The sequence below is a fragment of the Somniosus microcephalus genome, unplaced genomic scaffold (assembly GCF_052327205.1).
Source record: "Somniosus microcephalus isolate GS21.2 unplaced genomic scaffold, FLI_Smic_1.0 unresolved_chr5, whole genome shotgun sequence".
NCBI classification, from domain to species: domain Eukaryota; kingdom Metazoa; phylum Chordata; class Chondrichthyes; order Squaliformes; family Somniosidae; genus Somniosus; species Somniosus microcephalus.
This window is the reverse complement of record NW_028225183.1, coordinates 57,431,291-57,453,580: the sequence shown is the minus strand read 5'-3', so window position 1 is coordinate 57,453,580 and position 22,290 is coordinate 57,431,291. Positions and strand designations below refer to the sequence as shown.

Below are 22,290 nucleotides of genomic sequence, written 5' to 3'. Positions count from 1 at the left end.
TCCTGCACCGTTGCTCCCATCGCATGGGAGATTGAGATGGTGGTGCAAGAGGCCCAACATCAGGAGGCTGACCCTGGAGGAGGCCCTCCTAATAGCCTTTATGTCCCCAGTCAGGTGCGCGCCCAGGCCCTTCAATGGAGGCACTCTTCTCGATTGACTGGTCATCCTGGGATCCATCGGACTCTCGAGTTCCTAAAGAGGAGGTTCTGGTGGCCCTCTATTGAAGCCGACACCCGGGCCTTTGTCTCCGCTTGTCCCGTCTGTGCCCAGAACAAGACATCCCAACAATCCCCGTTTGGTCTCCTGCATCCCTTGCCCATCCCCAGCCGTCCCTGGTCTCATATCGCCCTGGATTTCATCACCGGGCTACCTCCATCTGAGGGATTCACTACCATCCTAGTTGTGGTCGATCGCTTTTCCAAGGCTGCTCACTTCGTCCCTCTGCCAGAGAGACTGCCCAGCTGGTTGTCCAGCATGTCTTCCGCCTCCATGGCTTGCCCTTGGATGTCGTCTCTGACCGTGGTCCCCAGTTCTCATCCAGGTTCTGGAAGGCTTTTTGTTCCCTCCTGGACGCTTCCGTCAGTCTCTCCTCTGGGTTCCACCCACAGTCTAACGGCCAGACTGAGAGAACCAACCAAGATCTGGAGAGGGTGCTAAGAAGCTTTGTGTCCTCCAATCCTTCCACCTGGAGCAAGCATCTGGTCTGGGCGGAGTACGCGCACAATACCCTTCAGAGCTCCTCCACTGGCCTCTCACCTTTTGAATGTCAATATGGCTTCCAACCGCCACTCTTCCCTGAACAGGAGAGGGAGGTAGGAGTCCCGGCTGCCCAGGGGTTCGTCCAACGCTGCCGCTGTACCTGGAGGAGGGTCCGATCCGCCTTGCAGCTCGCTTCTTCTCGGCAGAAAGTGCAGGCTGACTGACACCGCCGCCCAGCTCCTCGATGAGTCCCGCAAGTTGGCTCCCCGGTTCATCGGACCCTTTACGATTTTGGAAAAAGTAAACCCTGTGGCCTACCGGCTCCTCCTTCCTCGGTCGATGAAGATACATCCCACGTTCCACATCTCTCACCTCAAGCCGGTACTTACCAGTCCCTTGGTTCCCGCTTCCAGACCTCCCCCCGCCGCCCTGCATGATTGACGGTCAGCAAGCCTACACTGTCCGTCGCCTCCTTGATAGTCGCCGGGTTAGGAGGAGCATTCAATACCTGGTCGACTAGGAGGGTTATGGTCCTGAAGAGCCTTCCTGGGTTCCGGCCCGGGACATCTTGGGTCCTGAACTCATCAGGGATTTTCACCGTCACCACCCTGATCGTCCTAGGGGAGGGGGTCCTGTGAAGGTGCCGGTTAGTTCCCTCAGTAACCCCTAGATGGCACCTTCACTTGTTTTTTTCCCTTTGCTAATTGTTACTAGTTTCTCCTGTGTTTATTACTTAACTGCCTTTTATCAGGTTTATTGGTTTCACCTGTTTTTGCTTGTATTTAAGTTCTGTGGTTTCTTCCCTCTGTGCTCAGCCTTGACAAGCCGTTTGCCTTGTGGTAGCTTGTCTTGAACTCCTATGTTTGTAACTGTTTACCTGTGTGATTCTAGTAAAGTACTTTTATTTAAGACTGCATACCTGCTTCTCGCCTCGTCTGTCTGCACTTGGGTCCAGAACCAGCCTCGCCCGGACACTTTTCTATCCAGAACTTTGGTGATTTGCTGGAAGCCATGGCGGGGATCTGAGAAAAGGGACAAAATCAGACAGAAGTACTCGGACCCAAACTTTTATTTTTATTAAGTAGAAGAAATGTCTATATTACATTACTTCACACTATTGATATTTTTATTTTCTTTCCTGCCATAATTAGATTTCCCGGTGAAAGACTGAGTGATTGAGAAAGGTCCACAGCTGAGAGTAAACAGGGATTGTAGACTGAGGAACGACAGCAGGTGAACCAACACAGGATTGTGAGAGCACTCTTCCGATTCAAAGAGCTTCCAGAGATCGACTGGGGAAAAAGGTCAGAGAGTCCCATTGACTCAGATACACACTGGTCCTGGAGATGGACTGGGGAGAAAGGCCAGAGAGAGTCCCATTGACTCAGATACACACTGGTCCTGGAGATGGACTGGGGAGAAAGGTCAGAGAGTCCCATTGACTCAGATACTCACTGGTCCTGGAGATGGACTGGGGAGAAAGGTCAGAGAGAGTCCCATTGACTCAGATACACACTGGTCCTGGAGATGGACTGGGGAGAAAGGTCAGAGGGAGTCCCATTGACTCAGATACACACTGGTCCTGGAGATGGACTGGGGAGAAAGGTCAGAGAGAGTCCCATTGACTCAGATACACACTGGTCCTGGAGATGGACTGGGGAGAAAGGTCAGAGTCCCATTGACTCAGATACACACTGGTCCTGGAGATGGACTGGGGATAAAGGTCAGAGAGACCCATTGACTCAGATACACACTGGTCCTGGAGATAGACTGGGGAGAAAGGTCAGAGAGTCCCATTGACTCAGATACACACTGGCCCTGGAGATGGACTGGGGAGAAAGGTCAGAGAGTCCCATTGACTCAGATACACACTGGCCCTGGAGATGGACTGGGGAGAAAGGTCAGAGAGTCCCATTGACTCAGATACACACTGGCCCTGGAGATGGACTGGGGAGAAAGGTCAGAGAGTCCCATTGACTCAGATACACACTGGTCCTGGAGATGGACTGGGGAGAAAGGTCAGAGAGTCCCATTGACTCAGATACACACTGGCCCTGGAGATGGACTGGGGAGAAAGGTCAGAGAGTCCCATTGACTCAGATACACACTGGCCCTGGAGATGGACTGGGGAGAAAGGTCAGAGAGTCCCATTGACTCAGATACACACTGGTCCTGGAGATGGACTGGGGAGAAAGGTCAGAGAGAGTCCCATTGACTCAGATACACACTGGTCCTGGAGATAGACTGGGGAGAAAGGTCAGAGAGGGTCCCATTGACTCAGATACACACTGGTCCTGGAGATGGACTGGGGAGAAAGGTCAGAGAGAGTCCCATTGACTCAGATGATGTCCCCACACTATTACTGCAGATTTGGTTTCCCCAATCTATACATAGCTTAAAATCCCCCATGATTAATATATTACCCTTGCTACATGCACCTCTAGTTCCCTGAATTATACGCTGCCCTACATTACAACTACAGTTTGGGGGCCTATAAACACCTCCAACCAATGTTTTCTGCCCCTTGCTGTTTCTTGGCTCCTCCCAAACTGATTTTTTTACTTTATATTTGGAGCTAAGATCATTTCTCCCTACTGTCTTTATCCCATCCTTTATCGATATGAGACCAAAACTGTGCCCGGTACTCCGGTGTTGTCTCACCAAAGCCCTGTCCAATTGTAGCAAGACTTCCTCACTGTTGTATTCCAACCCCCTTGTAATAAAGGCCAACATGCCATTCGCCTGCCCAATTGCTCGCGGTACCTGCATGCTAACTTTGTTTCCTGTACGAGAACACCTAAATCTCTCTGAACGCCAACATTTAATAATTTTTCACCATTTAAAAAAGGTTCTGTTTTTCTGTTCTTCCTACTAAAGTGAATACGCACACATTTCCCCACATTATATTCCATCTGTCACCTTACTGCCCGCACACTTAGACTGCCCATATCCCTTTGCAGGCTCTGTGTCCCCATAGCTTACTGTCCCACCTAGCTTTGTATCAGCAGCAAACTTGGATACATTACACTCGGTCCCTTCATCTAAGTCAGTAATATAGATTGTAAATAGCAGAGGCCCCAGCACTGATCCTTGTGGCACCCCACTAGCCTGCCAAGCTGAAAATGTCCTGTTTATCCCTACTCTCTGTTTTCTGTCAGTTAACCAATCTATCAATGCTGATAGTCATAACGGCACAGAAGTCTATCTGAGGAACAATCCAGTCAGTCCCACTCCCCCGCTCTATCCCCGTAGCCCTGCAAGTTTATTTCCCTCAAGTGCCTATCCAGTCTCCCCTTGAAAACATCGAGTGTCTCCGCTTCCACCACTTCCGTCGGCAGAGTGTTCCAGGTCCTCACCACTCGCTGCGTAAAAATGTTTTTCCTCACGTCCCCCCTGTATCTCTTGCCCAAAACCTTCAATCTGTGTCCCCTAGTCCTCGTACCATCCATTAGTGGGAACAGCCTTTCCCTGTCTAGCCTATCCAAACGCATCCTCATCTGGTACACCTCCATCAAATCACCCCTCAACTTCCTTTGCTCTAATGAAAACAAATCCAGCCTCTCCAACCTGTCCTTGTAGCTAATATATTACCCTCAACCCCATGAGTCCTTATCTTGCACAGCAACCTTTTATGTGGCACCTTATCAAATGCCTTTTAGAAACATGGAAGATAGGAGCAGGAGTAGGCCATTCGGCCCCTCGAGCCTGCTCCGCCATTCAATGAGATCATGGCTGATCATCCAAATTCAGTACCCTGTCCCTGCTTTCTCCCCATATCCCTTGATCCCTTTAGCCTTAAGAAATATATCCAACTCCTTCTTGAATATATTTAATGAATTGGCCTCCACTGCCTTCTGTGGTAAAGAATTCCGCAGGTTCACCACTCGCTGGGTGAAGAAATTCCTCCTCATCTCTGTCCTAAATGGCTTACCCCTTATCCTTAGACTGTGACCCCTGGTTCTGGACTCCCCGGCCATCGGGAACATCCTTCCTGCATCCAGTCTGTCCAGTCCTGTTAGAATTTTATAAGTTTCAATGAGATCCCCTCTCATTCTTCTAAACTCCAGCGAGTATAAGCCCAATCGACCCAATCTCTCCTCATATGTCATTCTTGCCATCCCAGGTATCAGTCTGGTGAATCTTCGCTGCACTCCCTCCATGGCAAGAACATCCTTCCTCAGATAAGGTGACCAAAACTGCACACGATACTCAAGGTTTGGTCTCACCAAGGCCCTGTACAACTGCAGCAGGACATCCTTGTTCTTGTACTCGAACGGTCTCGCTACCATTTGCTTTCTTAACCGCCTGCTGCACCTGCATGCTTACCTTCAGCGACTGGTGCACAAGGACACCCAGGCCTCGTTGCACTTCCCCTTCTCCCAATCTATTGCCATTCAGATAATAATCTGCCTTCCTGTTTTTGCCACCAAAGCGGATAACCTCACATTTATCCACATTATACTGCTTCTGCCCAATCGCCCAACATGTCCAAATCATACTGGAGTTTCTTGGCATCCTCCTCACAGCACACATGCCCACCCAGCTTTGTGTCATCTGCAAACTTAGAGATATTGCATCTAGTTCCCTCGTCTAGGTCATTTATATATATATATATTGGCCCAGAAATTCGTGAACGGGGCTTGCAGCGCGTGCAAGCCCCATATTTGCACTTACCCCGCGCTCGTGCCGATCAGCTTCTGGGACGCCTGAACTTGCAGAAATAGAAAGCACATTCCCGGGCAGCGTATGACGTCACGCCGCCCAGGAGTGCAGCCAGCGCGAAGCCAGGAGCGTGCAGTGCAAGTGAGACACGCCCCTTGAGGTCTCAGTTTCACTGGACACGCCCCCAATGTTTCTGTCAAGCTGCTAATCATTTTTACATGCAAAGCAGCAGTTTAAATAGGTTTTTGGAAGTTTTTTGAAGATTTTGGTAACTTTTATAAACTTTTTAAAATGTTTACATTATTTTGAGTAATCTGAAGTAGTTTTAAAGAGAATTAAAGCAATTTAAAACTTTTAAAAGCCCTAAAAGAATTTTTTTAATTCCATTTATTTATTTAGCAATGTCGTCGTCATACGTGTCTTCACACTGTTCCCTTTGGGGAACTGTATGAAGTGGTGGAAGGATTTATGGCCATGATTAACGCTCATTCCGTGACCGTAACCATCTTTGAACCAGCCATTAGGGCGGTTAGTGCTATGGCGGGAGGGTTTTACGGGCTCCCACAAGCTATACAAGGAGGGGGGGCCACCCACACCCACGGACGCAAATATCCCACTGGATGTCAACCCAGAATTTAGAGCCGGAGCTCCGACTCCACTTGCCGGGACTGTCTGGAGCGGGGTTCGAAACCCTACCCTGATCTGGCCCAGCGGCGGGGATCCTACCGCTATGACAAAGGCCCAATCTGATTAGCAACGTGAAATGGCAGCATAGGGCTCCAGTCACGGGGAGGGAAAAGGCGCAGGAAACGTATGGGTGTCACCTTTTGTGCGGAGTGGGCCTTTTGCGTAGCAGTAAGCATCCCCGCCGCTGGGCCAGAAGGAGTAGGGTTTTGAACCCCACTCCAGACAGTCCCGGCAAGTGGAGTCGGAGCTCCAACTTTAAATTCTGGGTGGACATCCAGCGGGATACTTGCGTCCGTGGGTGTTGGTGGCCCCCCCCCCCTCAGATGGGTTGTGGGAGCCCGTAAAACCCTCCCGCCATAGGACTAACCACCCTAATGGCTGGTTCAAAGATGGTTACGGTCACGGAATGAGCGTTAATCACGGCCATAAATCCTTCCACCACTTCATACAGTTCCCCAAAGGGAACAGTGTGAGGATACGTACGATGATGACCTCTTGCGCAATGCACCTCCTTGGGCCCTCAGTCGCAGATGCGAGGGGGCAAGTCGTGCAATTGTTAAATTTTTTATTTTATTGACATGTAAAATGTTGGCCCAGTAATTCCCTTCCAAGTGCGCTAGTACGGTCGGGGTACTTACGCATCTGGCCGGATGAAATGCCGGTTTTCAGCATTCACAGTGCATGTGGGGAAAACCAGCATTTCCTGTCCTCTGAACGAAGGGGTTCAGAGGCAGAACACGTGCGACTGCACAGGCAGCGCGTGCGCAGTATAATTCGCCGCTTTCATTAATGCTTTCAGTGAGGTCCAGTCATTACAACTTACACATGAAAAAAGCATGGGTACAGTTGCTCCAGAGGCTGCGGAGGAAGATATTTCTTATCGTGGAGCTTCTGAAAGTATGTATGTCTGTATATATTCCTTTGCGTGTTATGTATATATTCCTTTACTTATGTGTATGAATGTATTATTTAATTATGACTTTCAGAGAAAGTAACTTATTGGAAAATCATAATTAAAAACATACATTCATACACATTAGTAAAGGAATATAAAACATACATATATATACGTAAAGGAATATATGTGGGCATACATACATAACTCATTCTCACATTCCATTCACACAGCCACAATTGCTCCTTCTACCTACCGTTCTGAAAACCCTTTTAAAAAAAAAATTTAAACTTTAAAACTTACTTAAAATTTCTTAAAATAACTTCCCTCCCTTTCCCAAACAAAAATATTGCATTTCAAAAGCTCCACGATAAAACATATCTTCCTCCGCAGCCAATGAACAACTTTACACTTGCCTTTTTCAAGTGTAACTTCTAAGGACTTACCCTCACGGATTTCATGAATGAAATCTACGAAGTTCACTGCGCAAGCGCTGCCTGTGCAGTCGCACGCGCTCGAGGTCTGGAAATGCCGGCGTTCCCTGCATGCGCTGTTCATGCTGAACGCCGGCATTTCCAACGGCCAGAAGCGTGAGTAAGCCGACCGTACTCACGCTTCTGGCCGCGAATTTCTGGCCCATTGTGAATAGCTGGGGTCCTAGGACCGATCCCTGCGGTACCCCGCTAGTCATTGCCTGCCACTCGGAAAAAGAGCCATTTATTCCAACTCTTTGCTTCCTGTCTGCCAACCAGTTCTTTATCCAAGTCAGTACCTTGCCCCCAATCCCATGTGCCTTAACTTTACACGCTAATCTCTCTCTTATGTGGGACCTTATTGAAAGCCTTCTGAAAGTCCAAATACACCACATCCACTGGTTCTCCCTTATCTATTCTACCAGTTACATCCTCAAAAAATTCCAGTAGATTAGTCGAGCACGATTTACCTTTTGTAAATCCACATTGACTTTGTCCAATCATATCACTGTTTTCCAAGTGCTCTGCTATTACATCTTTTATAATGGATTCTAGCATTTTCCCCACTACCGAACGTCAGGCTTACCGGTCTGTGATTCACCGTTTTCTCTCTACCACCTTTTTTGAATAGTGGGGTAACATTAGCTACCCTCCAATCCATGGGAACTGTTCCAGAGTCTATCGAATTTTGGAAGATGACCAGCAATGCATCTACTATTTCTAGGGCCACTTCCTTAAGTACCCTAGGATGTAGATTATCAGGCCCTGGGGATTTATCAGCCTTCAATCCCGTCAATTTCCCTAACACCATTTCCCTACAAATACTGATTTCTTTCAGTTCCTCCCTCTCATCAGACCCTATTTTCCCCAACATCTCTGGGAGGTTATTTGTGTCCTTCTTTGTGAAGACAGAACCAAAGTATGAATTTAATTGGTCAGCCCTTTCTTTGTTCCCCATTATAAATTCCCCTGATTCTGAATACAAGGGACCTACGCTTGACTTCACCAATCTTTTTCTCTTCACATTACTATAAAAGCTTTTACAGTCAGTTTTTATGTTCCTTGCAAGCTTACTCTCATATTCTATTTTCCCCCTCTTAATTAATCCCTTTGTCCTCCTTTGCTGAATCCTAAACTGCTCCCAATCCTTAGGTTTACTGCTTTTTCTGGCCAATTTATATGTCTTCTCCTTATGCTATCCCTAATTTCCCCTGTTAGCCATGGTTGAGTCACCTTTTTTGATTTATTTTTGGCAATCCAAATATATTACATCCACCAGTTCCCCATTATCTATCCAGCTAGTTGCATCCTCAAAAAACACTAATAAATTGGTTAAGCATGATTTCTCTTTCATAAAGCCATGTTGACTCCGCCTGATCATATGATTTTCTAAGTGCCCTCTTACCCCTCCCTTAATAATGGATTCCAGCATTTTCCTGACGCCAGGCTCACTGGCCTGTAGTTCCCTGCTTTCTCTCTTCCCCCTTTCTAGAATAGCGGGGTTACTTTTTCGACCTTCTAATCAGCTGGGACTGTTCCAGAATGTAGGGGATTTTGGAAGATCACAACCAATGCATCCACTCTCTCTTCAGCCACCTCTTGTAGAACCCTAGGATGTCGGCCGTCAGGTCCAGGGGATTTGTCGGTTTTTAGTCCCATTAGTTTCTCAAATACTTTTTTTCTCTAAGGAACTTAAAGTAATTGATGTCAGTCCTTTCATTAGTCCCTTGGTTCCCTGCTATTTTTGGTGCGTTATTTGTGTTTTCTACTGTGAAGACAGATACAAAATATTTGTTTAAAATCTGCCATTTCCTTATTCCCCATTATAATTCCTCCTGTCTCAGCCTCTAAGGGACCAATGTTTACTTTTGCGACTCTCCATGTTTACTTACTTTTAGAAGCTCCTACAACTTTTTAATGTTTCTTGCTGGTATACTCAGTCAATTTTCTCCCTTTTATCAATTTTTGGTCATCGTTTGCTGGTTAACAGAATTAAACTTCCAAATGCAATTTCAGACGCTAAAGATCTGCTTCTGTAAATAGCATTCAGGTACATTTATCGTTTATTACACGCTTAGGAACAAAGAGTTAGAGGTTGATACCATAGAAACTTGGAACCAGACAGCACAGAATCCACTCCCCTGCTCTGTGCCCAGAGCACTGCTAATGTTCTCCCCTTCGTGTGTTTAACTAATTCAGGTTTAAAAGTTACTATTGTCTCTGCTCCCATCACTCATTCACACATTGCATTCCAGATCATAACACGAGGCCTAAAAACAATCTTACCTCACCTCTGGCGTTTTGTCAATTACATTAAATCCGTCTCCTCTGTTTACCGACCCTTCTGTCAGTGGGTACAGTTGCTCCTTATTTACTCTATGGAAACACCGTCATGATTTTGAACACCTCTATTAAATCTCCCAATTAACATTTTCTGCTCTAAAGAGAACCTGTGAGGAGTTGGCAGCAGCAGCAAGGAGGCATAAATACAGCGGGAGGCCGAGGACAGCGCAGACCTGCGAGGAGTCGGCAGCAGTGAGGAGGCATAAATACAGCGGGAGGCCGAGGACAGCGCGGACCTGTGAGGAGTCGGCAGCAGTGAGGAGGCATAAATACAGCGGGAGGCCGAGGACAGCGCGGACCTGCGAGGAGTCGGCAGCAGTGAGGAGGCATAAATACAGCGGGAGGCCGAGGACAGCGCGGACCTGCGAGGAGTCGGCAGCAGTGAGGAGGCATAAATACAGCGGGAGGCCGAGGACAGCGCGGACCTGCGAGGAGTCGGCAGCAGTGAGGAGGCTGATACATATCCGGTGAATTCCAAAAGAACAGCAAAATCAAGGAGTGACGTCACAGGACTGCAGGAAAGAATCCGAGAGCGGGAGCAGTCAAACAACAACTGCAAAACCGCAAAAGTGACGTCACAACCAGGGAAGGAGCTGATTGGTAAGTAGGACCCAGTGAGTATTTCTACAGTCCAGTCGTTAAAGTAAAAGTAAGGTCTCCAGTTTAGCGTAAGTAGTGTTTAAAGGGAAGGAAGGTCCCTAGTGTATTTAATATTCTTTAAAGGAAGTAAAGGGAGTAAATTAAGGGTAGGACATGGCAGAGCAGCTCGGCAGTGTGGAGTGCTCCTCCTGTGCTATGTGGGAAGTCAGGGACACTTTCGGTGTCCAGGGTGAACACGTGTGCAGGAAGTGTCTCCAGCTGCAGCTACTCGAAATCCACGTTTTGGAGCTGGAGCTGTGGCTGGAGTCACTGTGGAGCATCCGTGAAGCTGAGATCTTCGTGGATAGCACGTTTAACGAGGTGGTCACACCGCAGGTAAAGAGTGCACAGGCAGACAGGAAATGGGTGACCGCCAGACAGAGTAAAAGAACTAGGAAGGTAGTGCAGGAGTCCCCTGGGCCCATCTCCCTCTCCAACAGATTTTCCGTTTTGGATACTGCTGGGGTGAGATGGTTTCTCAGGGGAATGCAGCAAGAGCCCAGTCCGTGGCACTACGAGTGGCTCAGCTGCACAGGAGGGGAGGAAAAAGAGTGGGAGAGCAATAGTGATGGGGGATTCTATCGTAAGGGGAACAGATAGACGTTTCTGTGGCCACAGACGTGACTCCAGGATGGTATGTTGCCTCCCTGGTGCCAGGGTCAAGGATGTCACTGAACGGCTGCAGGGCATTCTGAAGGGGGAGGGCGAACAGTCAGAGGTCGTGGTTCACATTGGTACCAAGGTCATGGGTAGAAAGCGGGATGAGGTCCTGCAACAAGAATTTAGGGAGCTAGGTAGCAGATTAAAAAGCAGGACCTCAAAGGTTGTAATCTCTGGATTACTCCCGGTGCCATGTGCTAGTGAGTATAGGAATAGGAGGATAGAGCAGATGAATGCGTGGCTAAAGAGTTGGTGCAGGAGGGAGGGCTTTAGTTTCCTGGATCACTGGCTCTGCTTCTGGGGAAGGTGGGACCTGTAGAAGTCAGACCAACATCCTTGCGGGAAGGTTTGCTAGCACTGTTGGGGGGAGTTTAAACTAACTTGGCAGGGGGATGTGATACAGAGTGTAGCTATAGTAGGGGGTGATGCACGGCCAAATATAGAGGAAAAAACAGGTCAGCCTGGAAGGCAGAGCAAATATGTAACAGCACAAGGGAGTATGGCAAGGCTGGATTGCATTTATTTTAATGCAAGGAGTCTTGCGAGTAAAGCAGATGAATTGAAGGTGTTGATGAACTCATGGGAGAATGATATGGTTGAGGGAGGGGCAGGACTGGCAGCTCAATATTCCAGGGTATAGAATCTTCAGGTAAGACAGAGGGGGGTGTAAAAGAGGAGGGGGTGTCACAATATTAATCATGGAGTCAATTACTGCTGTAAGGAGAGATGATATCTTAGCAGGTTCGCAATGATTTATCTCCAGAAGGTTCCTGAACACCGGCGCTAGACTGATTCACCTGTCGTTCATTGGTTTACCACACGCTCCATTTTTAAACAAGGGGGTAACATTTGCAAATCCCCAGTCCTGTGGCACCACTCCCCTATCCAAGGAGGATTCAAAGATTGTGGCCAGAGCCTTCCTTCTCTCAGTAACCCAGGATGCATCCCATCCAGACTATGACACTTCCACTTTGAGCGCTGTCAACTGTTTCACTACATCCTCTTGGTCTATTTATATCCTGTCCAATTTCACTACCACCCTCTCCTTCACTGTAACATTGGCAGCATCCTCTTCTTTAGTGAAGGCAGATGCAAAGTACTCATTCAGTACCTCAGCCATGCCCACTGCATCCACCAGAAGATTGCCCTTTTGGTCCTTAATCATCGCACCTTTCCATTGACTCTCCTTTTAGGCTTTACATGTTTAAGAAAGATTTTAATGTTCCCTATTCTATTCCCACTAATCTTTCCTCAGTTTTTCCGTGCCCCTCTTAGTTTGTTTTTGATTTCTCCTCTGTACTTCCTGTATTCAGCTTGATTCCCTACGGTGCTGCTGTTGTTGTCGTGTGTTTATTATACCAGAGTCTGCGTGTGTCAAACAGCAGAAAACTCCATCTTACAAGGTCTCAAATTGGGTTATAACTTAATGCCGGCGAATAACATCAACTTAAGTTTGGAGAAATTACTGATCCGGGACTGAATCGCTTTCACATTTCCACAGTGGGGAAAGGGAAGGACGCTGACTGAGAGTTTGTTAGACACACAGCGGGACACGCGCACACGTGGAGAATTATAATTGTAAAACAGCAGTCAGATCAAACCAGTTATGTATTTAAGACGTTTCCAGATATTGTAAGACCCCTAAAGATAGTGCGTCACCAATCTGCTTAAAGTGACACCACTGTTAATATTAGTGGAGCAGTGGTGAATGTCCTCACCTCCTACCGCGCTCATTAGTCAAGTGCTGACACCATGAGCCATGTCCTCGGCTTTATTACAAGAGGAATAGCGAATAAAAGCAAGAAGGTTATGTTAAATTGTTATAAAAGACTGGTTAGGCCTCAGCTGGAGTCTGGTTTTCAATTCTGGGCACCAAACTTTAGGAAGATATCAAGGCCTTGGAGATGGTGCAGAAGAGATTTTAGCGAATTGCACTAAGGATCAGGGACTTCAGTTCTGGGGAGAGACTGGTTTGTTCTCTTTAGAGCAGAGTTGGTTAAACGAAGGTTTTATAGAGCTGTTGAAACTCATGATTGGTTTTGATGAGTAAATAAAGAGAAACTGTTTCCATTGGCAGAAGGGTCAGTAACCAGACGACGCAGATTTAAAGTGAGTGGAGAAAGAGCCACAGGCGAGGTGAGGAAACATTCTGTTACACAGCGAGTTAGTGAGATCTGGAATGCATTGCCCGAACCGAAAGGGTGGTGAGGTAACATTGTGTTACACAGCGAGTTAGTGTGATCTGGAATGCATTGCCCGAAAGGGTGGTGAGGTAACATTGTGTTACACAGTGAGTTAGTGTGATCTGGAATGCATTGCCCGAAAGGGTGGTGAGGTAACATTGTGTTACACAGTGAGTTAGTGTGATCTGGAATGCATTGTCCGAAAGGGTGGTGAGGTAACATTGTGTTACACAGCGAGTTAGTGTGATCTGGAATGCATTGCCCGAAAGGGTGGTGAGGTAACATTGTGTTACACAGTGAGTTAGTGTGATCTGGAATGCATTGTCCGAAAGGGTGGTGAGGTAACATTGTGTTACACAGTGAGTTAGTGTGATCTGGAATGCATTGTCCGAAAGGGTGGTGAGGTAACATTGTGTTACACAGTGAGTTAGTGTGATCTGGAATGCATTGTCCGAAAGGGTGGTGAGGTAACATTGTGTTACACAGCGAGTTAGTGAGATCTGGAATGCATTGTCCGAAAGTGTGGTGAGGTAACATTGTGTTACACAGCGAGTTAGTGAGATCTGGAATGCATTGTCCGAAAGGGTGGTGAGGTAACATTGTGTTACACAGCGAGTTAGTGTGATCTGGAATGCATTGCCCGAAAGGGTGGTGAGGTAACATTGTGTTACACAGCGAGTTAGTGAGATCTGGAATGCATTGTCCGAAAGGGTGGTGAGGTAACATTGTGTTACACAGCGAGTTAGTGTGATCTGGAATGCATTGTCCGAAAGGGTGGTGAGGTAACATTGTGTTACACAGCGAGTTAGTGAGATCTGGAATGCATTGCCCGAAAGGGTGGTGAGGTAACATTGTGTTACACAGCGAGTTAGTGAGATCTGGAATGCATTGCCCGAAAGGGTGGTGAGGTAACATTGTGTTACACAGCAAGTTAGTGTGATCTGGAATGCATTGTCCGAAAGGGTGGTGAGGTAACATTGTGTTACACAGCGAGTTAGTGAGATCTGGAATGCATTGTCCGAAAGGGTGGTGAGGTAACATTGTGTTACACAGCAAGTTAGTGTGATCTGGAATGCATTGTCCGAAAGGGTGGTGAGGTAAGATTGTGTTACACAGCGAGTTAGTGTGATCTGGAATGCATTGTCCGAAAGGGTGGTGAGGTAACATTGTGTTACACAGCGAGTTAGTGAGATCTGGAATGCATTGTCCGAAAGGGTGGTGAGGTAACATTGTGTTACACAGCGAGTTAGTGTGATCTGGAATGCATTGTCCGAAAGGGCGGTGAGGTAACATTGTGTTACACAGCGAGTTAGTGAGATCTGGAATGCATTGTCCGAGAGGGTGGTGAGGTAACATTGTGTTACACAGCGAGTTAGTGAGATCTGGAATGCATTGTCCGAAAGGGTGGTGAGGTAACATTGTGTTACACAGCGAGTTAGTGAGATCTGGAATGCATTGTCCGAAAGGGTGGTGAGGTAACATTGTGTTACACAGCGAGTTAGTGAGACCTGGAATGCATTGTCCGAAAGGGTGGTGAGGTAACATTGTGTTACACAGCGAGTTAGTGTGATCTGGAATGCATTGTCCGAAAGGGTGGTGAGGTAACATTGTGTTACACAGTGAGTTAGTGAGATCTGGAATGCATTGCCCGAAAGGGTGGTGAGGTAACATTGTGTTACACAGCCAGTTAGTGTGATCTGGAATGCATTGTCCGAAAGGGTGGTGAGGGAACATTGTGTTACACAGCGAGTTAGTGTGATCTGGAATGCATTGTCCGAAAGGGTGGTGAGGTAACATTGTGTTACACAGCCAGTTAGTGTGATCTGGAATGCATTGTCCGAAAGGGTGGTGAGGGAACATTGTGTTACACAGCGAGTTAGTGTGATCTGGAATGCATTGTCCGAAAGGGTGGTGAGGTAACATTGTGTTACACAGCGAGTTAGTGTGATCTGGAATGCATTGTCCGAAAGGGTGGTGAGGTAACATTGTGTTACACAGCGAGTTAGTGAGATCTGGAATGCATTGTCCGAAAGGGTGGTGAGGTAACATTGTGTTACACAGCGAGTTAGTGAGATCTGGAATGCATTGCCCGAAAGGGTGGTGAGGTAACATTGTGTTACACAGCGAGTTAGTGTGATCTGGAATGCATTGTCCGAAAGGGTGGTGAGGTAACATTGTGTTACACAGCGAGTTAGTGAGATCTGGAATGCATTGTCCGAAAGGGTGGTGAGGTAACATTGTGTTACACAGCGAGTTAGTGTGATCTGGAATGCATTGTCCGAAAGGGTGGTGAGGTAACATTGTGTTACACAGTGAGTTAGTGAGATCTGGAATGCATTGTCCGAAAGGGTGGTGAGGTAACATTGTGTTACACAGCGAGTTAGTGAGATCTGGAATGCATTGCCCGAAAGGGTGGTGAGGTAACATTGTGTTACACAGCGAGTTAGTGAGATCTGGAATGCATTGTCCGAAAGGGTGGTGAGGTAACATTGTGTTACACAGTGAGTTAGTGAGATCTGGAATGTATTGTCCGAAAGGGTGGTGAGGTAACATTGTGTTACACAGCGAGTTAGTGAGATCTGGAATGCATTGTCCGAAAGGGTGGTGAGGTAACATTGTGTTACACAGCGAGTTAGTGAGATCTGGAATGCATTGCCCGAAAGGGTGGTGAGGTAACATTGTGTTACACAGCGAGTTAGTGAGATCTGGAATGCATTGCCCGAAAGGGTGGTGAGGTAACATTGTGTTACACAGCGAGTTAGTGAGATCTGGAATGCATTGTCCGAAAGGGTGGTGAGGTAACATTGTGTTACACAGCGAGTTAGTGTGATCTGGAATGCATTGCCCGAAAGGGTGGTGAGGTAACATTGTGTTACACAGCGAGTTAGTGAGATCTGGAATGCATTGTCCGAAAGGGTGGTGAGGTAACATTGTTACACAGTGAGTTAGTGAGATCTGGAATGCATTGCCCGAAAGGGTGGTGAGGTAACATTGTGTTACACAGTGAGTTAGTGAGATCTGGAATGTATTGTCCGAAAGGGTGGTGAGGTAACATTGTGTTACACAGCGAGTTAGTGAGATCTGGAATGCATTGCCCGAAAGGGTGGTGAGGTAACATTGTGTTACACAGTGAGTTAGTGAGATCTGGAATGCATTGTCCGAAAGGGTGGTGAGGTAACATTGTGTTACACAGCGAGTTAGTGAGATCTGGAATGCATTGTCCGAAAGGGTGGTGAGGTAACATTGTTACACAGTGAGTTAGTGAGATCTGGAATGCATTGCCCGAAAGGGTGGTGAGGTAACATTGTGTTACACAGCGAGTTAGTGAGATCTGGAATGCATTGTCCGAAAGGGTGGTGAGGTAACATTGTGTTACACAGCGAGTTAGTGAGATCTGGAATGCATTGCCCGAAAGGGTGGAGGAAGCAGGTTCTGTTGTAACATTGAAAAGGGAATTGGATAAATACTTGAAGGGAAAACATTTACAGGGCTATGGGGAAAGAGAGGGACAGTGGGAATAATGGGATAGCTCTTCCAAAGAGTCAGCACCGGTGTGATGGGCTGAATGACCTCCTGTGCTGTATCATATTATGGGTCTATGATGCAGCCTCGCCTCGTCAATGGAGGTGCCTGATGGGCTGAATGACCTCCTGTGCTGTATCATATTATGGGTCTATGATGCAGCCTCGCCCAGTCAATGGAGGTGCCTGATGGGCTGAATGACCTTCTGTGCTGTATCATATTATGGGTCTATGATGCAGCCTCGCCCAGTCAATGGAGGTGCCTGATGGGCTGAATGACCTTCTGTGCTGTATCATATTATGGGTCTATGATGCAGCCTCGCCTCGTCAATGGAGGTGCCTGATGGGCTGAATGACCTCCTGTGCTGTATCATATTATGGGTCTATGATGCAGCCTCGCCTAGTCAATGGAGGTGCCTGATGGGCTGAATGACCTTCTGTGCTGTATCATATTATGGGTCTATGATGCAGCCTCGCCCAGTCAATGGAGGTGCCTGATGGGCTGAATGACCTTCTGTGCTGTATCATATTATGGGTCTATGATGCAGCCTCGCCCAGTCAATGGAGGTGCCTGATGGGCTGAATGACCTTCTGTGCTGTATCATATTATGGGTCTATGATGCAGCCTCGCCCAGTCAATGGAGGTGCCTGATGAGGCGATCTCGGCACAGAGATTTCAATCCACCGGCAAATCCCAAGAAGCAGATATTGAAACAATCCAATCTGCCTCCGGCGCTACAGTAATCGGTTACTATGCACCAGAAGCAGCATCATCGGTTCAATATTGGCCTACAATATAGATGTGGCTAGAAAGACGAAAGTTAACCCATTGCTGGAGATTTGCGATCTGCGATCAGTGAGCTAGGACAGGAAGCACACGAGGATCAGTTTTATGGGATGGGCAATGGAGGCCTGGAACATGGAAAAGAATACCAGGTGAGACTATATTGAATGCTGTTGGAAGGTGAATGATGGATAAGGAAGGGTTACACACCATGGGTACAGTCACAGAGATTGTAGTTTGTGACGGTTCAGGGCAGATTAGAGTTACATAGAAACTGCGGCGGAACAGGTGGATAAGGTGGTAAAAAAGGCATATGGGATACTTGCCTTCATTAGCCGAGGCATTGAATATAAGAGCAAGGAGGTTATGATGGAGCTGTACAAAACACTGGTAAGGCCACAGCTGGAGTACTGTGTGCAGTTCTGGTCGCCACACTACAGGAAGGATGTGATCGCGTTAGAGAGGGTGCAGAGGAGGTTCACCAGGATGTTACCAGGGCTGGAGCGCTTCAGCTATGAAGAGAGACTGGGCAGATTGGGTTTGTTTTCCTTGGAGCAGAGGAGGCTGAGGGGGGACATGATTGAGGTGTACAAAATTATGAGGGGCATAGATAGGATGGATGCTGAGGAGCTTTTTCCCTTAGTAGAAGGGTCAATAACTAGGGGGCATAGATTCAAGGTAAAGGGCGGGAGGTTTAGAAGGGATTTGAGAAAGAACTTTTTCACCCAGAGGGTGGTTGGAGTCTGGAACTCACTGCCTGAAAGGGTTGTGGAGGCAGAAACCCTCAACATTTAAGAAGCATTTGGATGAGCACTTGAAATGCCATAGCATACAAGGCTACGGACCAAATGCTGGAATATGGGATTAGATTAGACAGGGCTTGATGGCCGGCGCGGACACGATGGGCCGAAGGGCCTCTATCCGTGCTGTATAACTCTATGACTCTATGACTCTATGACTCTAGTGTTCTATGCTGTGTTTATACTCCACGGGAGCCTCCTCCCACTCTAATTACATCTTGACACCGTGTCCACATATACGTTCGAGGGCGTTAGACCCGTGACACCAATATTAAATAACATTCAGAACGCCGGAGAACCCACCCTCCTGGAATGGATTGAGCGAGTTTGTCGCAACCCCTCACTTCAGGAAAAAATCAGCTCATTCACGTTGGACCTAAAAAGGATCGATCAGAGAATTTTCTAAATGGTTAGAAGTTAGGAACTGTGGATGATCAGGGAGAACGAGGGGTCCAAGTACAGAAATCACTAGAAGCTAGTTGATAGGTACCAAAAATAAGTAAAACGCTAAAGGAATGTTGGCCATTATCTGGAGGGCTGGAATACAAAGGGGTAGAAGTTCTGTCCCAGCTGTACAGAGCTCGGGTTAGACCCATTTAGAGAACTGCACCTCGGCAACAATATCTTGGCTTTGGAGGTGGTGCAGCTCAGATTCACCAGAACGATCCCGGGGCTAAAAGATTTAAATTATGAGGATAGATTACACAGGCAAAACTTTTATTCCCTTGATTATACAAAGTTAAGGGGTGATCTAATTGAGGTGTTTAAGATGATCAACGGAATTGCTAGCATAGAAAGGGTTAAACTATGTCCTTTGGTGGACCAGTCCAGAAAAAGGGGGCATAACCTTACCCGCAGAGCGAGGCCGTTCAGGGGTGATGTTAGAAAGCATTTCTTCAGACACAGTGTAGTGGAAATCTGGAACACTCGCCCTCAAGAAGCTGTTGAGTTTCGGTCAATTGAAAATGACGAAACTGTGATTGATAGATTTGTGTTAGGCAATGGTATTTAGGGATATGGAACCAAGGCGGGGAGATGGAGTTAAGATACAGCTCAGCCATGATCGAATTGAATGAAGGAACAAGCTGGAACGAATGAGTGGCCTACTCCTGTTCCGATGTTCCTGTGCCTCTATTTATAAAGCCAATGCTCCCATATACGTTTCTAAAAGCTTTATCGTCCTGTCCTGCCACCGTCAAAGATTTCTGTGTCTATACCCCCAAGTTTTTCTGTTCCGGCAACCCCTTTAAATTGTACCAGTTGGTTTAAATTGCATCGCCTCATTCTTCCTTCCAAAATGCAGCATTTCACACTTCTCTGCATTAAACTTCACCTGCCATGTGTCTGCCCATTTCACCAGTGTCTCTATTTCCTCCTGAAGTCTTCTGCTATCCTCCTCACGGTTTACGACTTTTCCGAGATTCATGTCACCGACAAACTTTTAAACTATGCCCTGTATACCTAAGTCCATGTCACTGAAATAAATCCAAAAGAGCAGTGGTCCTAATCCCGCCCCCTGGGGACACTGTAAACTTCCCTCCAGTGTGAACAATATCGGTTCACAACTACTGTCTGTTTTCTGTCCCTTCACCAATTTAGTATCCACGCTGCCACTGCTCCTTTAATATCATTGGCTCCAATTTTGTTCACCAGTCTATTATGAGGTACTTTATCAAAGGCCTTCTGAAAGTCCAGAAACAGAACATCAACTGCACTACCTTCATCAACCCTCTCCTATTTCATCCATTGGCTCATTCAAGTCAGCCAGGTTTGAATTGCCTTTAAATAAAATCCATTTTGTCTGTCGCTAATTAACCCATGTTCTTCCAAGTGACGGTTAATTGTGTTTCGGAAATAACACCGATGTTAAGCTGAGTCGCCTGTAGTTATTTGGTTCATCGCGCTCTCCTTTTTTGAACAGGGAAGTAACGTTTGCTGCCCTCCCGTCCTCTGGCACCTTTCCCATATCCAAGGATTGGAAGATTGTGGCAGAGCGGGTGACATTTCTACTTTGAGCCCTGTCGACTGTTTTAGTACATCGTCCTAATCGATTTATATCCTGTCCAATTTCTCTAACACCTCCTCCTTTACTGTACGATTGGCAGCATCCTCTCCTTTAGTGAATACGGATGCAAAGTGTTAATTTAGTACCTCAGCCATGTCCTCTGCTTCCACAAGATGATTGCCTTTTTGGCCCTTATTCGGCCCCACCTTTCCTTGGGCTATTCTTTCCCACTTTATATGTTTATAAAAGGCGTTAGTGTTCCCTGTTATGTTACCACTAATCATTTCTCACACATTCTCCCTGCCCCTCTGTTGCTGTTGTGTGTTTATTCCACTAGTGGCAACGTTAGTGAAACAGCAACGTACTGAAATTTACAAAGTCTGAAACTGGTACTGAATTAACTGAATCGCTTTTACATTTCCACAGTGGGGAAAGTAAAGGCCGCTGATTGATAGTTTCAAAGGCGGCACGTGCGCGGGCTCACACACAAATGGAGAATTATGATTGTAAAACAGCAGTCACATTCACCAGTTGTACATTCCTGGTGTTTTCTGAGATCTCAGAGCTACCAGCTGCTGTACTGATGGGGGAGGAGGGACTTGATATCATGGTTAGCAAGGCAACGTTCCCCTTCTCATTTTAATATTTCCCTCAAACCCTCCATTAATATTATATTTTTTACAGAGTATCATATTCTTGGAACACCTGTCACCACCATGGCTGAAGGTCCAGACAGGGGAGAAGATCCAACATCTTCAAAAAGAATGAGAATGGACACAGGTAGGCTCACAAAGCTCTTTAGAATACAATTTCTGTCCTGACAAAAGGTCCAGATCTATTGCCTGAACCTGCAGCTCTCACAGGTCAAGGGAACAGGGCAGAGACTGAGTAAATAGAGGGGAGTGAGTGACCATCTAGAGGGACACCGCAGTCACAGGTGGAGGGAGCCCCTGAGTACTGGAACTGCCCAATAGATACCTGGTATTGGAGACTGTAAGGTGGAGAGAGACAGTGACTGAGGATCACAGTCACAGGTGGAGGGAGCCCCTGAGTACTGGAACTGTCCAATAGATACCTGGTATTGTGGACTGTAAGGTGGAGAGAGACAGTGACTCAGGATCACAGTCACAGGTGGAGGGAGCCCCTGAGTACTGGAACTGCCCAATAGATACCTGGTATTGGGGACTGTAAGGTGGAGAGAGACAGTGACTCAGGATCACAGTCACAGGTGGAGGGAGCCCCTGAGTACTGGAACTGTCCAATAGATACCTGGTATTGGGGACTGTAAGGTGGAGAGAGACAGTGACTCAGAGGATCACAGTCACAGGTGGAGGGAGCCCCTGAGTACTGGAACTGTCCAATAGATACCTGGTATTGGGGACTGTAAGGTGGAGAGAGACAGTGACTCAGAGGATCACAGTCACAGGTGGAGGGAGCCCCTGAGTACTGGAACTGTCCAATAGATACCTGGTATTGGGGACTGTAAGGTGGAGAGAGACAGTGACTCAGAGGATCACAGTCACAGGTGGAGGGAGCCCCTGAGTACTGGAACTGTCCAATAGATACCTGGTATTGGAGACTGTAAGGTGGAGAGAGACAGTGACTGAGGATCACAGTCACAGGTGGAGGGAGCCCCTGAGTACTGGAACTGTCCAATAGATACCTGGTATTGTGGACTGTAAGGTGGAGAGAGACAGTGACTCAGAGGATCACAGTCACAGGTGGAGGGAGCCCCTGAGTACTGGAACTGTCCAATTGGTATTGGAGACTGTTGTTACGTCCGTGTATAATAAGAAACGGACTGCGGAGAACGGTACAACAGGTGTTTACTCAACGTGGTTCAAACTGCAACTGAAACAACAGATTACTACTCAGCGTTATATACAGGTGTGGTCACTGCCGGTACTACAGTATACATGAGCTGTAGAAAGTAGTGCCC

General features: G+C 47.1%; 1 long non-coding RNA gene across 1 annotated transcript; it reads left to right on the top strand.

Moving 5' to 3' along the window:
* The first annotated feature begins 1,844 nt into the window (after nt 1-1,844).
* Nucleotides 1,845-21,132, top strand: LOC147088271 (uncharacterized). The gene is made up of 3 exons (XR_015075449.1): nt 1,845-2,003; nt 9,862-10,359; nt 21,036-21,132. It is a non-coding gene; the product is annotated as an uncharacterized LOC147088271 (long non-coding RNA).
* The last annotated feature ends 1,158 nt before the right edge of the window (nt 21,133-22,290 follow it).